We start from the raw sequence: 18,514 nt of genomic DNA, 5'->3' as shown, positions 1-18,514 counted from the left end.
AATAATAATAATAATAATAATAATAATAATAATAATAATAATAGAAGAAGAAGTCTTAAAACAGCACTGGGCACATAGGAGAGAGTCAATAAATGCTTCCTGGCTTAAATCAAAAGTGATGACTCAGTGATTCCATGGCTGCTGTATTTGCTGAGCTAGTTACTCCTTTGCTCCATTACACATTTTTTTTAACTGAAAGAGAAATACATGCAAATGGTTAAAAAAATTTCAAACAGAGCACAAAAATACACAAGTGAAAGAAGTTTTCCCTCATCCTCTCTTCTTTCAGCCCTCCCTGGAGATGCCACTGTTTACTATCCTTTGGGTGCTTTTCCAGATATTTTATGCACATTCCCACCTATGTATGTAAATTCCTTTAAAGTTTTAGTTATTTTTAACTTAAAGGGATTTAAATCCTTAAGTGTCTTCTGCCTGGGTAATAGAACAGAAACAATCTGACTCCATATTAGATCTGTTCCTTTGACTTTAACCCTATGCTCTGTCTCCTAGGCTTCATCTTGCTTGTAAAACAATGTTGCTTACAGCCTGAAATATACAGGAGAACCTACTCTGAAGGCTCTGACCTTTAAGGATATTTAACACTTTTTCATTCATAAAAATATAAAAAATTGCAGAATAGAAAATAACGTTTGTTTTGTTAGAGGTTTACAGATGTTTGACCCAGGCAGATAGCTGCAAGAACAAAGGATTCTAACAAGAAGGAATTCCTACACCAAGAAAATTGCAACAACCAAGCACGTAGGAAAAGAGCCTGAATTCTAACTTGGGGAGATGGTTTTCCAGGACATAAGTTTGCCATCTAGGTCTACAGAAACTTGCTTTTCCATACCCCAACAACTGGTGTCCCAACTTATTGGCCTGTCCTGCACTGAAGAGAATGAATTTGGACTTGGTAACACTCCTATCTACCTAGCAAGCTGGGCACTGGAACTGAGTGTTATGGAAACAACAGGCCAGCCAAGGAACAATCACCTCTCGGAGTGTTGGAGTACTCAGATTTATTATGCCGGTGGGCTCAGAGGGGCTTCTGCTCCGAAGTTCTGAGCACCTCCAAGATGTGAACATGAGGTTTTAAAGGGTTAATTACAATTAATTGTGTATTAGCCAATAAGGTTCAAACAACAAAAAGCAAGGAATCAGCACACTGGAGCTTATCAACTTGTAATAGACAATTGTTGAGCTTGGATTTACGAGTTAGCTTGTTAGCCCAGTAAACTGACACTAAACTTCAGATTTAAGAGTTAGCCCAGCAGAATTTAGATCAGTAAACCGACACTTATCACACTTAGATTTGTGACTTAGCTTGTTAGCCCAGCTGGGCTTTTCCTTCACGTGAGGACAGCTCTCCCACACCCAGGGAGCTACTGTAAGCCCTTGATGGTTCCACTAGGGTGGGGTGTGGTTTACCCAGGAGGGATGGGGTCTATGCACCAACACTCAGGCAGTCTGCTCTGTCTGGGGCTCTGATCTTGTACCACCCCGCTCCCTGCCAGCCCAACACCTGGGACAGTGGGGCTAAGGCAGAGATCGTGCCTGCCTGTTTCCCAGCATGTAAAAGGGGAATATGTACTCTTCCCAAGGTAGTTCTGAGCGACAACACCTGCGGGTGCTTGGTTCCCAGAGCAACAGAAAACCCAGCTCCGCATGGGGGCAACGGGTGTGATACCCGTAGTGTTTCTTCAGAAGCATCAGATGGAGGGCTGGATCAGGGAGGTAAAACTTGAGCTGCGGGCCTTGAAGGGTTACAGAAGGGTACAGAGGCAGGACTGCTGCCTCCTTCAAGGTGCCCCCAGATGTAAAGCTTTTTCTCTCCATCCCCGCTAGGACCTTCTCATTTCCAGATCCCTCCCTTCTCTCTGCTCTTCCTGTCCATCTGTCCCCCTCCACTTTTTCCCTCCTCTCCTCCCCCTCCCATCTTTTCCCTCCCTCACTGCCCCACCTTCTCTCGCAGAACCCAGAGTGGATTGCTGGCCCTCCTGCGCATGGGCAGTCAGTGTCAGCTGGACCGAGGGTTGGAATCTCCAGCTCCGAGCAGGGGATTAGCCCCAAAGGCTTCTCAGCTCTGTCGCCAGCCAGGCCTTTAGCTCCTGCCCGGGGCCGGTGCCTCTGGCTGTGGAAGTGCAGTGTGGGGTCTCCCGGGAAATGGATCAGGCGGCTGCGGGAGGGCGGTCCGCATGTCACAGACCACGAAGGCGCGAGTCAGCCTGTGTTCAGCTGAATTCCTTTGACCAGGCCTCTCTGACCGCGCCACCTGCCCCGGAGCCCCGGCCACAGCTGCCCAGGGCCAGGTGTGCACCTGCCGCCTCTCTCCCCAGCTGGGCTCCCCTCAGTCTGTGGCTGGCGTCCCCTTCCCCTCTCCCGCCCGCGATTCCTCTCCTCCCGGGCTTCCTCTCCTTGGCTGCCGGCCCGTCCCCACAACTGGGCGGGATGCATCCCTGGTGGGCGGGGTCTGCGGACCCTTACAGGGCAGCTGGGGCTGGGGCTGGGGATGGCCTCTGAGCGGGGCTGCAGCCCGCGACTCCGGGTCTGCCCTGGTCTTCCTTTCCCGCTCCCTGAGGAACATCTCAGTGGCGTCTGCGCTGCTCCCTGGGCTGAGAGTCTCCGGCTGTAAAGCCCAGCTTCTGGTGGAGTCGGGAAAAGGGATCCTCAGTGCCAAGCGAGCTTCTGTCTCCTCCCTCAGTGTTTCTGCCTCAGGTAAGTACCTTGAACACTTTCAGGTGTTATGATGGTGGTGCTTGTTGATGTCATGTGTTTTTATAGTGCGAGGGATTACAGTGTTGAAAGCAGGGCTTGGTTCAGTTAAAAATGAGCTGAAGGCATAAGGCTGTGACATCCTCTTTCCTTCCCTCTCCCAGGGTGAAACGTATGACCATCGATTTTAAAAAGACAGTTACATTCCCTAACTAGCCCAGCCCAGCTTGGGTGTGTTAACAGGAACAGCACCACCAGAGGCGTTGGAGACCCAGGGACATTCCAGTCCTAAAGAGCTCCTGGCACAGTTTGGTTTGTTTTGGTTTTTTCTTTTTCTTAAATTGTGGGGCAGACTAAGTAGTATAGAGGGAAAAATAATTGTCAAGAAATATTTTTTCATATAACAGCTTTATTGTGACATTGTTCACACACCATGAAGTCCATCCATTTAAATGGTACAATTCAGCAGCTTTTAGCATATTCACAGTTGTGCAACAATTATTAATCCAGAACGTTTTCATCACATCAGAAAGACCAGTGGAAATGAATGACCTATCCACCCCTCCCCAGTGGTGGTTCTAAAGAAGTTTCTTAGGTCATATGGTAAGTCTATTCCTAGTTTTTGGGGAATCTCCACACTGTTTTCCATAGTGGCTGCACCAAACTGCATTCCCACCAGCAGTGTAGGAGGGTTCCCCTTTCTCCACAGCCTCTCCAGCATTTGTCATTTGTGGATTTTTGAATGACGGCCATTCTGACTGGTGTGAGGTGATACCTCATTGTAGTTTTGATTTGCATTTCTCTGATAACTAGTGATATTGAGCATTTTTTCATGTGCTTTTTGATCATTTGTATGTATTCCTTGGAGAATTGCTTGTTTAGGTCTTCTGCCCATTTTTGGATTGGGTTGTTTACTTTTTTCTTATTGAGTCGTATGAGCTGCTTATATATTCTGGACCCAGGAATCCCACTCCTGGGCTTGTATCCAGAAGGAAATCTACTTCAGGATGACACCTGCACCCCAGTGTTCATAGTAGCACTATTTACAATAGCCAAAACATGGAAACAGCCTAAATGTCCATGAACAGGTAACTGGATAAAGAAGATGTGGTATATTTATACAATGGAATACTACTCAGCCATAAAAACCAACAACATAATGCCATTTGCAGCAACATGGATGCTCCTGGAGAATGTCATTCTAAGTGAAGTAAGCCAGAAAGAGAAAGAAAAATACCATATGAGATCGCTCATATATGGAATCTAAAAAACAAAAACAAAAACAAACAAACAAAAACAAAGCATAAATAAAGGACAGAAATAGACTCACAGAAAGAGAATACAGACTTGTGGTTACCAGGGGGGTGGAGGGTGGGAAGGGATAGACTGGGATTTCAAAATTGTAGAATAGACTACACTGTATAGCACAGGGAAATATACACAAAATGTTATGATAACTCACAGAGAAAAAAATGTGACAATGAGTGTGTATATGTCCATGAATAACTGAAAACTTGTGCTGAACACTGGAATTTGACACAACATTGTAAAATGATTATAAATCAATAAAAAATGTTTAAAAAAAAAAGAAGTTTCTTGGCTATTCTTGACCATAAATTAACTTGTTAAATTCCATGAAAAATCTGGTAGGAATTCTAATCAGAATTGCAATGAATTTGTCTATCAAAGTAGGAAGAATTAATGTCTTTATGGCATAAACTTCTTCTACCCATGAATATATCTGGGACCCTATATTTTCATCTCTCCAGAGCCTGGCCCATGGGAAGTCCTCACTAATTGTTGGGCTTGTGAATGTTGAGATTCTACACATCATTAGTTGCAACTGTAGTCTTTCACAGAAGAGAAAAGTAACCTCAGTGAAGCCAAGTGACTCTGATGGTCAGAAAGAGTGACAGCCAGTGCTGGATTGATCCAGTGGACTTGGTGCTTGCAACCAAAATTCTTCAGCAGCTACAGCTAAGGGGATTAGAGTGTTCTTTTATTTTATCTTAATGGCATTGCTTTTATTTTTACTTATTTTTTAAAATTATTTTTTATTGAAGTGTAGTCAATTTACAATGTTAGTTTCAGGTGTACAGCAGAGATTCAGTTATAAACATATGCACATGTATATACATATGTTTTAGATTGTTTTTACTACAACTCATTACAAGAAATTGAATATAGTTCCCTGTGCTATATAGTAGGTCCTTGTCATTTATTTTATATTTATTAACGTGTATCTGTTAATTCCCCCTTTCCTGCCTGCTAACCACAGTTGGCTTTCTATGTCCATGAGTCCATTTCTAGCAGCACCGTTTTTCTTAGTAATATATGCTCTTTGGCTGCTTTCAGTTTCAGTAATTCCATCTGTGGTTTCTTTTCTTCTGGTGTTCTTTATGTGGTTTGTACACGTGGTAATAGAGATCTGTATTTGGGAGAACTCCAGGCTTTGTGTAGTCCCTGGTACAGAGTTCCCACTGAGTTGATGCTTGAACTGGGAAAAAAACATAGTAAATGTTGGAATTTCCACTATGGTTGAGACTTCCAGGTTTCTATAACCTGTTTAGCCCACCTTAATATTGGCTGCACCCATACTTGGTAATTTGGTGGAATTTCATGTTATGGTGGTTTAGAGACAGGGCCTTTTATGATTATTCTCTTTCCTTTTTCTAACACTCATTCTCCTGGGCCTCCCAGATCCTCCCCCAGCAGTGCCCAGGGCTGGCTTGGTGCTGCACTGAAGCAATATTTATTAATAAGGCCCTTTCCTCATCTCTTCTGAGCCTCCGTTTTTTTCTCTGCACAATGAGGGCTTAGACTAGATAAGTCCTTTTCAGTTTCTTTTAAAGCCATGTTTCCTTTGAGAAACAGAAAATGCAAATCACTCCTCCCATCCCAACACTTTAGATTTTGATACGGCCTCCAAGGAGTGACATAGCTCTTTGTGGAAAATTGATGTGATTGTGATTCCAGGTGGCACAGAAAGGACTCTTCAGAGATTTATTGCAGGGAGAGGGCAGGAAAAGAGAAGTATGTCCCACTTTCTAATGTGAGAACTGGAGCAGTGTCTTGGATTTAAATACGGTGTCTGACGTGTCCTCTCTAATCTTGCACAATGTGATAAACTTCTCTACCTCAGTTTTCCTTGATGTGTCAAGTTGGCGTGATGATATTTTAGGGCTTTTGTGAAACATTATGCACATAATCCATTTGTGTTTCGGTAGAAATAAGACCTGCTAGGGATTCAGGGATTTGTTTAAAAAAAAAAAATCTTGTCCATAGCACTCTGTCGGTGTGTATTTTGAATTTCCTGGAGGGTGAGGGTTGAGTCTAAAGTCCATCGTGGGACAGGTGGCCCATGGGTCTGTGTGCCCCAGGTTGCCCCCTCCTCCCCAGTCCTCTTACTCAGTCCAGGATTAAGTTCCCTAGTAGATTTACACAGATGTCTTGTGGAAATGGCTTTTCATTTTATTTTTTCACCAAGAAGGGCTGCCATCATGATCTCTGTGGTCAGGTTTTGAAGGGCTGCCATCATGATGTCTGGTCAGGTGAAGGCTATGCAATTTGGAGTTTCTATTTAATAAAAAGAAAAATATTACAAATAGAAAATTAGAATAAGGATGATGACAGGGGCTCTTGGAAGTGGGCACCATTAGCTTTGTTAGCATCAGGTGCAGTGGCCTCTTGCCATGAGGACCCAGAATCTTGCTCTGAAGTTGGAGGGACCAGTGGGTTCAGTGGGAATGTTAACTGAGTGTATCTCATATGCTGGGCTTTGTCCTATTTTTACTGTGTGTTCCTTATTTGAGAGTGAGCTCATTTAACCTCAATAACCTCTTTAAAAAATTAGACTTTTTATTTTGAGATATAATGTAGATTCCCATGTATTTGTAAGAGATAATATGGAGAGGGCCTATGGACCCTTTGCCCAGTTTTCCTTAATTGTTCCATCTTGCAAGGTTGGGGTACAATTCATTATTGACTCACTAACAATTTGAGGTTTGTGTTATTGCCCTAATTTTATTCACGATTAAACTGGGGCTTAGAGAATCACACAGGCCTGACCAGGTCACCCACATGGTTAGTGTAGAGACGGGTGGAATGTGGGCTTGGGATTTCCAGGCAGTACCATTGTGATGGTCTGTGGCAGGGAGCAGCATTTAATTTGCTTGTTTATTCATTCATTCAACAAACATTATTGAGTAACCTCTGTGGGTCAGATGCTTTCATAGGGTTATCTGATTCTTCAGCAGTCCTGAGAATCAGGTAATGTTTATATTTTTAATCTGAGAAAATTAGATCTGAGAGGTTATAACCCCCCCAAAGGAAATATAGCTCATAAAGGAGCAATAGTAAATATGTACAGTCACCCCTTTTTATGCAGGTGGTACCCTAGGCATTTTAAATTTGCAAACTTCGGTAATCAAGATATATTCTTGTAAGGCAAGGATTTTTTTTTTTAATTGAAGTATAGTCTAGTTTACAATGTTGTGTCAAATGCAAGGTGTCTTTTGAATTTTGAATTAAAAAATATTTTTTGAGGAGGGTAATTAGGTTTATTTATTTGTTTCATTTTTTAAAATGAGGTACTGGGTTTGAACCCAGGACCTCTTACATGCTAAGCACGTGCTCTACCACTGAACTGTACCCTCCTCCCCAAGGCAAGTTTTCTTATCCATTATTCTGAAGCTTAGGAGTTCAAATAAATTGGATAGAAATCCAGATCTTTTGATCCTACTGTAGTTCTTTTCTTTATATTCTGCTGAAGGAGGTTGGGGAAAGCAGTTCCTTTGTTCATTTCTTTATTCAGCATTTTTGAGCAGTGACTTTGCATCAGGGCCTTGGTAGGTGCTTGGAAACAGAAAACAAGAAATGACCCTTCTCTGCAGGGGCAGGAAGCCTAGACCAAAAGCTGGGTAATGTGATCCGAGCTACGGTAGCCATGTGCAGACTCTGAGGACAAACTGTACTCCCGTATTTGCTTGGGCTTCCCTTGCCTTCTGGCTGGTACACACCAGGTCACCGCAACCCAGATGCGCCCGCAGCCCACAGCACAGTATGTACCTCAATCTCCTCTCCCCTCTCATCAGGGCCTGCAACATGAGCATCCCTGACTACGTGCAGTGTGCTGAGGACTATGAGACTCTTCCCGTTGTTGTCCAACCCATGGGGATCATCTCAGATGAGAATTTCTTTTGCATCTATAAGCGAATCTCCTTGGTGAGCCAGATCAGCCCTTGCGGCTCCCAGTGGGCACTCTGTATCCACTACAGGCACCACTATGTGCCCGAGAATGGGTGGAGCAAATTCCAGACCCACTGCAAGGTCGTGGGCCTTGTCACCATTACCGACTGCCTCTTGGCCAAGGCCTTCGAGAAGCTCCACGTGCAAAGGAGCTGTATGGCACCATGCTCTATGACTCTCAGCTCTTTGTCTTTGTGCTGCATGGGGAGGTGGCCGAGCAGCCTCGCACCGACGTGGCCTTCAATTTATGAGGACTGCAGGGTGGTGGAGAAGAGGATCGAGGACTTCACTGAGTCACTCTTCATCTTGCCCAAGTCCAAGTGGCTGGATGGTGCATCCGACAAGTCTGGGGACAAGATCCTCCTTCTCTGCATCCCATTTGAGAAGGAGGACATCATGGGACTGGACACAGAGAGCAGGAAAGTCTACCTGGATGCCCGGCCACCCTGGCTGTGTGCCGGGTTCCTTCCCTACATCCAGAAAGGGATCAGCAAGGAAGAGGACTCCTTTGTAGCCAAGGGTGGAGGGAGGTGCAGCCCGCCGGTTTACAGACATTTAAAAGTTAATCCACCTTCGTTTCAGAGAGATCCTTTTAGGGTTAGTGTGGACACTTACTCCCGTTTTCAACCAGGACCTTGGTGTGACCCCTGGAGTTGCTGTCCAATAAAGTAGCCACAGCCACTGATGCTAGGAGAGCTGGGGAGGAGGCTGCTCTGAGCTGAGATGTGCTGTAGATCAAATGCACATCAGACGCTGAGACTTGTCTAGTAAAAAGAATATAAACTATCTTGTCATTTCCTGTATTGATTACATGTCAAAATGATAGCATTTTACATACAGTATGTTAAGTATGATCTGTTCTTAAAATCAGTTTCTAGTATTTGTTTTTTGTTTGTTGGTTTGTTTCTTTGTTTACCGTTTTAAATGTGGCAACTGGGTAACTTTCTTTACATGGCTCTCATTTCATTTATGTTGGGCAGCCTGTCTTGAGACAGTCTCATCCCTTTGCTTGTAGATGAGATTCTGAATCCCAAGTGGCAGAATGAGGCGCTGGTTGAGCTGGGGCTGGAGCCGGTGTCTCCTTCCTCCCAGGCCCAGCACCTGTTCTGCTCAGGCCCTGTCTTCCTGCCCGACAGCCACCATGCCATGTTAGGACATCAGAATCACCGCCAGGGACCTCCAAATGAACTCCTTATTCAGGGAAAGGCATATCAAGGAGTATGGGACAGAGCAGGGAAATGTTCATTTTCATTTTGTCCCTGTGATTAAGTCAACGGCCCCACTTTGTCTCGGAAGTACAGACGAGCTCTTCTGGGCTGCCTACCCCCCCACCTTCTGCTCTGTTTCCCCGTGTATCTATCGTGCTGTCCCTCGTGCAGAAGAGGGTGAGATGCCTTTGCAGAGAGGTGGTCCCCCTTTGCTGGGGAGAGTGAGGGAAGCTGTGTGCCCCTGGCCTACAGCCTCGGGCCTTGAGTCTGGAGAGCACTCATGGCGGTCCCACAGGTGACGGTCAGAGGACCTGGCACGGCTGCCGGGCCCACTGTGGAGGCGGTGCTCTGTGATTCTTGAACTTAACTAAGATCAGATTCTACTTTCTGGTTGTTGGTAAGTTGGAGGAGAAGATGCCAGAGAATTGATAAAAAGAAAGTCCAGACCAGCCCTGTGAGTGATAGGCACAGGGGACCCGAGTCCCACGTGTGTGAGGTGCCTAGCGGGCTCTGGATGAATTTTCTGTTCCTCCCGGACATACCTCTATGGCTTAAGGAAGTGGCAAGGCATGTCATGGCCTGTACTTTTCCTCACAGGGCCCTGTGATCTTCATGCCCGCACTCCCCTTCTGCTACTTGGAGATGAGGTGTCAGGTTTAGGAGCCTGGGCACTGCTGAGGGCATAGCTGCCAGCACTGTGCTACACCGAGGCTGGCTCCATTCACCTCACATGTCACCTCCTGCTGAGCCCAGAGGCGTCAGTCAAGGTAAGTGCATAGGTGCAACATACGCAGAGACCACCTTCACCCCCTGGACAGACTGGTTGGTGAGCAATGGAAGCCTAGAGCCCTGCCCCAGCCCCCAGGCCAGTGCCTCCTCTTTTGTCATAGGAGGCACTGGTGACATTTTTGCTCAGCAACTGCTTGGCTCTGATTCTGCAGACCCACCAGAGAATGCCAGCTTTTTTTTGCCTTTTAAAGTCTGCCCTTGGGATTTGGCGGAGTAGCTGGATGTGTGCTTAGCCCATAGTGGTTGACTCTGTCACCATTGTTTACGCAGAACCTCGTGTACCAGGCATGGTTCTCGGCATCAAAATACAGCAGCGCATTAAACCTCCCTCCTGGTGCATCTGTCTGTTTTGGTACCATAAGAGCTCAGCCAGCATCTTAACGTCAGTGAGATAACACGGCCAGTGAGCTCGGGTCAAGCACGTTCTCCAGTCACATTTACTCCATTTTTGCTTTTACTATTCCACAGTCATTAATTTTTTAAACAATGCTTTGGTGCAGAAACAGCCTAATTCTCTCCTGCTACTCTTGGTGGAAGTGAGTAAAACTGTCCAGCCTGAAATGCGACCAGAATTTGTAGCTCAAAAGCTACCTAGACGCATCTAGGTGAAGTTTAGGTTTGGGGCGCTGACCATGTTGGGGTCCCCCATCAGCGCCACTCCCCTCAGGCCCCTGCCTTCCCTGGAGAAGGAAGTGAGGGTGGTTCTCACCATCTCCGCATCCCTGGCCTCACACACATAAATTCTTGTACATGCTGTCAAAATCATTTTTGTTCTTGTGTGTTTCTAATTTTCTCTTGTTCCTCTTTTCCTTTTTCTTTATTCTTTTTCTCTTGTACTGCCCAGTGAGCATGTTGTTGCGTCTGAAAATGTGGGCTGTGCACACCCTGAATTGGAAATAGCCAGATTGCCCTCCGTACTGTCTCCATCACTTTAAAAAGCAAAAACTTAACAGCTGCCTTGATCCATGTATTATCCTAGTCATTTTTTATTTTCTAATTTTTTGGAATATTTGCTTTGTTAGCACATCACCCACTGGTGTTTGATACCTGTTAAAATCCTTGCTTTGAGGAATCTGTTTGGTCCTCCTTATATTTGGTGACAAATGCGCCCTTATTAAGTTTGTTTGATTGTTTTGAAGAAGTGAGATGCGAATTCATTTAGGCGGCTGCTGAGGGATTCTTTTCATGGAGTATTTAAACTTGTAAAGTCAAATTCTGCAGCACCTTGCTCGATTCCTGCTTTTACACAAACGTGCTCTGCACGCGGTTCCTGGCTGCCACTGTGTGACGTGCATGATGGCACTTCTTGGCCGGTGGTCACTGGTGAGAAAGTGGCAGGCTCGTAGGTGAGCAGCTGCAGGGGATGCTGTTGGAGGAAGCAGTCACCGTTTTATTTATTTATTAATTTTTGCATTCAAATTCCTCGTGCCATTTACTTTACTTTCCCTTCATAAAGGCGCAGAAGCGGGTCTAAACTCCATGCCACTCTTTTGTTTCTTTTACGAGGCTGGTTTTTCTGAGTATCAGGACAACATGGCCTTCTCCTAAGTAGCTGGCTCACTTGGATCTGGTGGACACAGGGATTGCTTAAGGGGACCGTAGCTTCCTCTCTGTTCCAGCCAGTGGGCATTCAGAGCCGGGTCTGTGGCTTGCCTCAGCAACCGTGCAGGCCTCCCTGCCCCGGCCTTTACTTTTAACCCATGTTGGCAGTAAATATCTGACTCCGTGTCTGTTGCAGCTGACGTCCACCACTGACGGCCTTGTCGTTAGTTTGTGGTAGTGAGTCTCCAACTCCCCAGTCAACTGTGAAGGAAGATGTTTTGGCCGACCTAGGACCTTGGATTCTCACCCCCACCATGGTTCATCTCACTCGGTGGAAGGGTTTGGCCACCACCACCATGCTGAACATGAGGCCTTGTTTCTCCTTTCATGCTCTGGTCCAAATGTGGACACTTCATTTATCACTGAATTTGTCTCACTTGAGACAGGCCAGAATATCTGAATGAGTCCATCACATTCTGGGTGGGGAACAGAACAGAAGTAAATGTCACAAGTAGATGGAGTCTAGGCTGTCCGGGTTGGCAAATGCAGGCTGGGATCTGTGATGGCCGGGCTGTACCCTGGACACAGGACTTTCCCGTGGCTCCCGAGAGCCCAGGGGTTGGAGTGAGAACAGCCTTGCCTGGGTTCCTCCATCCTTTCTGGTCACTGGCGTGTGTGTCTGCTAACTAGGAACTCCCCCAGACCTCAGGCCCTTCAAAACTCAGACCATGGGAGAACCTTGAGTCCCTTCTCCTGGGCCTCCTTTGTGAGAATCCAGTGCCTTCTGAGGTGACCCGTGACAGGAGATGCCTCCCTCTCCAGGGAGCACCCTACGGAGGACTGTTAGTGTACCATGCTGTGAACTTGGGGGGTTACGGCCATGGTCCCTGTAGAACCACATTTGAGATGGGCTTAGCGATGGAAATAATAGTACTGATTCCAGGGCAGGGCTTGGGGGAGGGAACAGTGGAAATTGAATGTGACCTCAAACACATAGGTGGGTGCTGGGGCTGTTACTAAAATGGGGAGTCTGCGAGGTACCTGCCAGGAATCGAATTCCAGAGTAAATGGTGAACATGAGGCATTTTTAAGATGCCAGTTGTCATCCAAGTTAGGACTTCAAAGAGGCAATCAGGTCTATGAGATTGGGGCTCAGGTGAAGGAGCCAGACTAGAGATACACATTGGGAGTTGTCATTCTTAGCTGGTGTTCACAACCTTGCATGTGAATTAGATCATCTCGAGAGCTGCAGACTGAGGCTGAGGGGGGGCAGGGCGGTGCCTGGGTTGGAGGAAAGCCCAGACCATGCAGCTTTGGTGTGTCAGTCAGCGGCATTTGCGATTTTCAGTATAATGCCATTTGTCTTTAAGGGGCCAGGCTGTGTGCAGGGCCAGCCAGGAAGAAATCTGAAGGGAGGGTCATGGCCACGTGTGTGTCTTGGGAAGATGCAGAGTCTGCAGGGTCCTGGAGGGTAGACTTCTTAGAAGCTGGAGTTGGAGTGGGGAGTGGGCAGAAGGTACTCACACTCACCTGTGAGGGAGGGGGGAGTCCTTGGGAGTCCCCACCCTACCGGACTCACTTTCCCATGAACAGAAGGCAATCAGACAGAGTATCTGAGGTGAGAAGGGATGGGTGCTGGGAGGGGAGCCAACCTGGGGAATGGTGCTTGGAAATTTCTGGAATAGTCTCCCTGGAAAATAGAGTTAAAAATACCCAGAATCTTAAGAACATTGATAGTGACTGGGGAGGAGGCAGTTTTTCTGGCCTCTTAAGGGTAAGGCATGTATCCGGGGATACACAGAAGAATCGGGCAGTCTGTTCCGTGGTCTTGATCCTTACCGGGGGAACAGTGCAAGTTTAAAGGGGGAGAAGAGCAGCGGAGGGAAACTAGCCAGGCCCCGTGTCAGGTACCAGTCGGCCGCCCTACTTGCATGTTGCATTCACATCCATGCCTCCCAGGTGGGCGGTGGCAGCCCCCTTTTGCAGATCGGGAAGCCTTCTCAGAGGGTTAAGGAATTGGTCCGTTTAGTGGCTAGTAAATGTAGCAGAATTCAAGCAAGGCCTTGTCAGACTTCAAGGGCATGTTTTCTCTACTAATTCCGGTACCTCCCTGTTGAACCTGGAATGGTGAATTGGGTCAGTTTTGGAGCCTTTCAGAATAAGTACGATTTAAGTGCCTCAGGACTGTTTCACAAAGCTCAGCGTTCTTTGATTTTTCTGAAGCACCACAGTGTTTTTCGCCCCACAGATGTTAGGTTTTACTCCTTTCTCGATGACGTGGTTGCAAATGAAGTACAGGTGCAAAACCAGACTTAGCAGCTTCTGAAGGGAAACTCTCCAGTTCTCCCTTGATTGGCTTTCTTCCATGGGATGTAACTGTGCTGCAGTGTAGGCCAGAGCTTTACTTATGGAGTGAGGGTTTAATATCCAAAGTTAGCATAAAACGGTCAGATGAAGAAAATCGACGTTGACAATTTATTTTTGGGTTTCATTAGTCAAGATATACTATCAGTTAATGACCCATATAGCAAATGAAATTGAGTACAGAACATTGCATTTCTTACTTTCTATTTAGAGTTCTCTTACAGCATAAGGATGCCTGCTTTGGAACATCAGCTCCACCACCACGGCACCTATCACTGTGTTGTTGTGATTGCATTTACGCAGTGAATGTAATCTGGGCTTCCTCAGCCCCAAACAATCCAGTGCAGAATCACGGGCTGTAGCCATCTCTTAGTCACGCAAATACTTCTAAAATTATATGATGCCAGAAAAGAAAGAAGAGAGAGATGGCCTTTATCAAAGTTCCTTTCTATTCTAACTGCAAACTGTTGTTGAGCAGCTCTGGTTTCCTTTGGATATGAATATATACATTTCTTTGCATGTAACCTGGGTTTTGGACTAGAACACAAAGCTCTTGCTGTCCACAAGCCACAAAAATAGTAGCCAAATTGCACACGTGTGAAATAGTTTATACTTTTTTCTGAGAAAGAATCCTTGAATTTGGGACTTGGGCTGTGATTTTTGCTTCCCCCACCCCTCTTGTAATCTCTCATTCCTTCCCACATGGCCCCCAAGAGGTCGTGGTCTGAAAGGAGCAGGCAAACACCCAGTTGGTCTCCATGAAGTGCTGATGTAGAGGGAGCCCAGCCAAGACCTAAAGGACATTATCAGAGAGGACTTCCTGGAAGAAATGGGCTCTACTTTCAGTCGTAAGGACAGAGTAAGAGTCAGCCAGGAGAAGGAGTCAGGAGTCTGGCTCAGGTGTCAGGGGCTGCCCGAGCAGAGGCCTGGAGGCTTGTGTGGTGGGAACCCGGGGAGAGTGCCATGTGTGGTCCAGGGTGGAGTGTGCCCCTGCTGGGGAGGACACTGGAGAGAGCCTGGGGTGAAGGGCTTTGGAAGAGTTTGGGTTTTACTTGAACAGACACTGGAGGCAGTGAAGGATGTCAGCAGGAAGTGACCTCCAGGAAAGGTACTTCTGGTTTTGCTTCTGATATTCTACAGACAGAAGGGTCTGGTCAGGCAAGAGCAGGTCTGTCTGTTCCTTTGAGACCCACCCCATCATTCATTTATTCATAACACGAGAACTTCTGTGTGTCTAGGGGAGAGAGGGTGGACCCACATTAGTAAGCCAAATGTATTTGCTTCTTGTGAGCTTAGCAATGTCAGAAGTTGACTTAGCCTAGAATGTTCTAGGAACAGAGGAACAAGATGTGGAGGTTGGAGGGAGGGAAGGCTTCCTTGGGAAACAGTCAAAATGAACCTGGGGGCAAGTGGGAAGTAGGAGCAGGTCAGGGGGCCCCTGAGGTCACTGGGGACCTGTACTGAGGTGAGGCTGGGTGAGCAGTGTTGGGGGCGGGGCTAGAATTCCACCAGGGAGCCTCTGAAGGGTTTGAAGTGGGGTGATGTAATCAACTTTGTGATTTGGGAAGGCTGCCGTTGCTCTGTGTGTGTGTGTGTGTAGCGGGGAAGAGGGAGAGGGTGCCACCAACTGGGGGGCCACTAGAAGACCATTCACAGGCTGGGAGAGGGGCATCGGGGCTGCTTGGGGATGGCAGGGGCAGTGTGGATGCCGGATTTCCTTCTGGGGAGGGCTTGTTATCGGGGACGCCCTAGAGGCGACTTTTGGCTGGAAGAAAACAGATGGAGGCCGCCAGGTGGACTTTCCTCTTCTCTCCTTCCCTGCCTTGTGTGATGATCTTAGCTCAGCCAACTTTTGGAACAGAAGAGGTAAGTTCTAGGGTAGCCCAGGTCTTTGTTGTACTCGTTCGAGTGAGATCTGATAGGATTTAGATTTGTGTTCAGATCTGCATGTTCACTTAGCTAGAAACGTCCGGTCATTTCGATTTCCATAGGGGTATTTATTCTTGATAAAGTTTGCTGTCTTGGAGAGAGGAAATTTAATACAGCTGTTGACTTTCTCAAAAAAAATCATATCTTTTAAGAACATTAATATTCAAAAGAATAGGAATATATAAAAATGATAAAGTAAGGCTTTGGTGTAGTTTCTTTCATTTCTGAGCTAATGTGGAGTTAGAGCCTTTGCATTACTTAATAGCACATACTTGTCAGTATTTAAAGAGCTGTTAGTGAGCGCCCCAGGCCCCACCTCTCAAAGCATCGTTAAAGTTTGCTCTGAAATAGTGAGGTCATAAAGGTCTTGTTTGCAGATATCAAACAGTTGGTTTATACTACACAGCATAGCCCCATTTATAAAACAATAATAGGTTCAAAATTAAGAAAGTGGAAGATAATTGATATTTTTAAAGCTGAAACATAAACTTTCTTGTGCTAATGTTGCAACTGGAAATTTTGAAAAGAAAAATCCTACTGTAATAACATCTACGTGGAATACATATATGAGTTTCATGTTTGAAAAGTAACTGTGCAGTGGTTTTTGAAGTCAGGGGCATTCCAGCTCAGATACTGGCAGTGATGGTTGCTGGTTTTCAATGGAAGAGCCTAAATTTGCCTTCTTAGCTTTTTTTTTTTTTTTTTTTTTTTTTGTAGTGAGAGGGTTGAGTAGTGCTTTGCCAGCATGATTTTGGCGCAATTTGAGGACAGATGTCGTGTACCAGCAGTGAGATATTTCCATGCATTTAATTTTCCGGACATCACCAGGGCACATGTGGGGTTTGTGCATGCAGGCTGGGATGCTGCAGGACTCCCTAATCCATCACCGTTATGTCCTGGAGCTGCTCCGGTCAGTGAATGATTTTCTGTGCCTTGGAGGTAAAGTGGTCTGATGCAGATGATCAGATATGTAGTTAAAGTGCTATTACTTGAAATAAGAGAAACCTAGAAACATGGCTCTAACAATAGAGGATGAGGGAGGAGAACTGGGTGAGGTGTTTGCAGTGGGGAGTCTTCTCAGATGACTGCCTCACTGTGATTCCTGCCAATGTCCGCCCCAGCCCTGCACGGTAGTCCTGCCGAAGCAAGCATGCACTTTGCTCAGAAACGCACTGAATTTCCTTGCGCCTCTGTTTGTTGGTTTTTTTTGAAAGCACATCTTGCCCTTTGCTTAAATGCCATCCCTGCTAGTCACCTCTTACACTCATCCTTCTGGACCTCGTCCATATATAGCTGCTGAATGCATCAACAGTATGTAGTATCTCCATGTAGTGGAACATTATTCACACGTAAGAGTGAATAAAAAAAATAAATAAAGAGGAAAATGATAAAGGCCACTTGTTCTGGGAAGTCCACCCTGACTTCTCAACCCGCCCTTTTCCCTTTGAAACCCAACCCCTTATGCTCCACTCTACTCTTTTTGATAGTACTTACCACCTTCTAATAAACTTTAACGTTTTCAAAAAAAAAAAGAGAGAGATGCTGATACCCCTTCAACATGGACAAGCCTTTATAACAGCATGTTAAGTGAAAGGAGCCAGACAAAAACGGCCACATATTGTTGATTCAGTGATCTGAAATGCCCAGAATAGGCACATGCAGAGGCAGAGAGCAGGTGATGGTTGCAAGGGGCTGGGTGGAGGGGGGTTACGGAGGGACTGTTAGTGACAGGGGGTTTCTTTTGGGGTGATGAAGTGTCCTGGAAGTGGATGGTGATGAGGGCTGCACAACCGTGAGTGTGCATAAGACTACTGATCTCTGTCTCTGGGAGCACCTGTGGTTGGGGCGGCTTTATTTTCTTCTCACCCTGCAATGTGAAGAGTCATCTTGTGCTGAGGCCATTCTACTCGTGTGAGTGGTGAGACTCCGAGACTTTGCAGAGTCATGTTTCTTATTTTCCCCTTGCTGAGTGTAGGCAAAATAGGTTTAAGCCTGAGAAAGTGCTCCATCTGCAGAAATGTCTTTCAGTTTTGCATGGTGTAAAAATCTTGACAGCTTTTTCATCGTTGAGGACAGACTTTGGGGGGAAGTAACCCATGAAGCCTTGGTAAGACCTGGAAAAGCCGCGCTTCCCTCCCTGACAAGGGTGGAGTTTTAACCCCCGTTCAGGCAGTGAAGGGCCCAGACCCGTGAACGGAGTTGACAATCGTGAATATTTACGTGTATCCACTGCTTCATCTTGGATATTAATTTCAAGCTGAGTCAGTTTGTGGCGGCAGCCTCATCCTACATCAGGAATTTATAGTATCTGCTCTTTGAGGTGAAGACCAGACAGACTTGATTACTTAACAGTCTCACTTGAATTGATATCTCAGATTCTTTGTCAAAATCAAAACAGCAGAAATACAGAGGTCCTTTAATGCCAATGTGACCTGGAAAGGGTTTAGTCTCTGTGCCTCAGTGGCCTTATCTGCGGGTGGGGAAGATGATAACAGTGCTTCCCTCAGAGGGGCTGGTTAGAGGAGAGTGAGAAGCACAAAGGGAGGACTTACAAATAGATGCTCATGAATGACCGAATTTAGTGCTCTCAGCCTGGTGAAGCCTCAGGGGCAGAGATGTCAGAACAGAGCAGTCCTAACCAGAGCTTGATCCGTGTTGGTAGCTGTTATGATCACTATCACCACTGTGGGTTATCAGGTAGTTTTAAGACTTGGTAATATGAA

General features: G+C 46.1%; 1 long non-coding RNA gene across 4 annotated transcripts in view; it reads left to right on the top strand.

The window, feature by feature from the left end:
- The first annotated feature begins 597 nt into the window (after window positions 1-597).
- The window catches only part of LOC135321526 (uncharacterized), a 61,751-nt gene continuing 43,834 nt past the window's right edge, over window positions 598-18,514 (top strand). For all 4 annotated transcript variants that reach the window (XR_010381367.1, XR_010381365.1, XR_010381366.1 and 1 more), the window contains exons 1-3: window positions 598-2,715; window positions 2,877-3,024; window positions 3,223-3,315. This is a non-coding gene — a long non-coding RNA (uncharacterized LOC135321526). The remainder of the gene's footprint in view (window positions 2,716-2,876; window positions 3,025-3,222; window positions 3,316-18,514) is intronic.

Source organism: Camelus dromedarius, chromosome 6 (assembly GCF_036321535.1).
Source record: "Camelus dromedarius isolate mCamDro1 chromosome 6, mCamDro1.pat, whole genome shotgun sequence".
Classification (NCBI taxonomy): domain Eukaryota; kingdom Metazoa; phylum Chordata; class Mammalia; order Artiodactyla; family Camelidae; genus Camelus; species Camelus dromedarius.
The sequence above is the reverse complement of the archived record's forward strand: the minus strand, read 5'-3'. Positions and strand labels throughout refer to the sequence as shown.